This window comes from Eriocheir sinensis, unplaced genomic scaffold (assembly GCF_024679095.1).
Source record: "Eriocheir sinensis breed Jianghai 21 unplaced genomic scaffold, ASM2467909v1 Scaffold324, whole genome shotgun sequence".
Lineage (NCBI taxonomy): Eukaryota > Metazoa > Arthropoda > Malacostraca > Decapoda > Varunidae > Eriocheir > Eriocheir sinensis.
The window spans coordinates 342,373-344,872 of NW_026111637.1; positions in this window are offsets into that span (position 1 = coordinate 342,373).

Sequence of the window (2,500 nt, forward strand, 5' to 3'; positions counted from 1 at the left end):
TCCAAGATTCCAGACTACAAAAGAGCCAATTTTAATTTCGCTCGTGAGCTGCTAACCCAGACAACTTGGGAACCCATGTCCTACACTCCTGTGGACGGAGCGTGGAATGGCTTCAAGAACAAACTCCTGGAGGTAGAGAGAACAACTGTTCCCATGAAGACAAGGAGAACAAATAATGCCACAAGCCCACCATGGATGACTACCCAGGTTCGACTGGCGATTAATTTAAAGAAGAGAAAATACAACTCGCTCAAAGAAAACGGCACTGACGAGGCACGCAAACAGTACCATCAAAGCCTCAGAGCCTGCAGAACACTTATTCGCCAGCGTAAACGCGACTATGAAAAGCAAATTGCACGCGAAGCCAAGTCCAACCCGAAAAAGTTCTTCACGTATATAAGAACCAAAAAGAAGACAAAAAGCAATATCGGTCCCTTAAAAGATGAAAGTGACGTACTAACACAGGAAAGTAGACAAATGGTCGAAATCCTAAACAAAAACCTCGCGTCTGTGTTCACGGTCGAGAATATCCAGTCCGTAACCGAGAGCCCTACTCCACCGATGGGAATCACTCCCCTAGAAATTGGCACAACCGACGAACGGGATGTGAAAAAGTACCTAGACAAACTCGAGACAAACAAGTCCACCGGACCCGACGACTTGTCCCCCAGTGGCTGCTCAAGGAACTCAAGCAGCAAATCCTCAAGCCACTCACCACCATCTACAATCTGTCACTACAACAAAACAAAGTCCCAAAAGACTGGAAACAAGCGAATGTAACTCCGATCTACAAAAAGGGAGACAGAAGTGTGGCACTAAACTACAGACCAATCAGCCTGACCTCTGTGGCGGGAAAAATCCTCGAGAAGATCATCAGAGACAAACTCGTTAGGTTCCTTGAAGACACCAACATCATTTCCGATGCTCAGCACGGTTTCAGGAATAAGCGCTCATGCTTAACCATTTTATTGGACTTCTTCCAAGGTATCTATGAAAACTAGGACAGTCATATCCCCAGCGATGTTATATATCTAGACTTTCAGAAAGCTTTTGACAAAGTGCCACACGAAAGACTCCTCAAGAAACTCAAGTCGGCGGGATTAGGCGGCAATCTGACAGCGTGGATCAAGGACTGGCTCACTGGAAGAAAACAACGAGTTGTACTCAACGGACAGGCCTCCGAGTGGCTCCCGGTCACAAGTGGAGTGCCACAGGGGTCAGTGCTGGGACCCATACTTTTCATCATATATATCAACGATCTAGAACTAGGATTGAAATCCAATCTTTCAAAATTTGCCGACGACACAAAGGTGAGTGGGAAGGCCCTCACAACGGCAGACTGCGAAATTATCCAGAGAGACCTGGACCAGACCACTCGGTGGTCAGAAAAATGGCAGATGTCCTTCAACACTGCCAAATGTAAAGTAATGCATATCGGATCCAAAAACAGCAACCACACATACCATATGGATGGCGAACCACTACATGTTGTGCAAGAGGAAAGAGACCTCGGGGTCACCATAAGCAGTGACTTGAAACATATAAACAACACTGCAAGTCCGCCTGTAAGAAAGCCAATACAATGCTTGAGTTCATAGCGAGGAACTTCGAATACAAGACGTCGGGAGTTATGTTATCCTTGTACAATTCGCTGGTAAGGCTCCACCTGGAATACGCCGTGCAATTTTGGTCTCCTAATTGCAGGAAAGACATTGAATTACTTGAGAGAGTACAGAGCCGCGCCACGAAGATGATACCATCACTGAGGACGAAGCCCTATGAAGAGCGACTCGAGCGACTCAACCTCTTCACGTTGGAAAAGAGACGCCTGCGGGGAGACATGATACAAGTCTTTAAGTACCTGAACAAGCTCAGCAACGTTGATCACTCCAAACTCTTCACGCTACAAACCAACCTGAGAACAAGAAACAACGGAAAAACAATTCAACCAAAGCGATGCAATACCGACATCGGCAGGAGTTATTTCTCGAATAGAGCTGTTCGCCACTGGAACAGCCTTCCTGCAGAAGTGGTTAGCGTAGAGACCATCAACTCCTTCAAGAAACGCATTGATCGCCACTTTGCTGCATCGGGAGTGAAATGAACGTTCCCAAGAGTAGATACACAAGTGCTTTAATCCTTCCCTGCAAGCCACTCCTATGGCAAACGGATTGATTGAATCACTGAACGCAGGCAGCCTAGTAATGAGCCAATAGGCTTTCTGCTGCCTGCCAGTCCATGTTTCCATGTTTCCATGTTACCTCCTCGTTATCATCATCATCATCATCATCATCATCCTCATCATCCTTCTTCTCCTTGCCCTTCTTCTTCTTCACCACCTCCTCCTCCTCCTCCTCCTCCTCCTCCTCGTCATCATCATCATTATCCTTCTTCTCCTTTCCCTTCTTCTTCTCACCTCCCCCTCCTCCTCCTCCTCCACCTCCTCCTCCTCCTTCTCCTCCTCCTCCTCCTCCTCCTTTTCTTCTTCTTTACCGCCTCT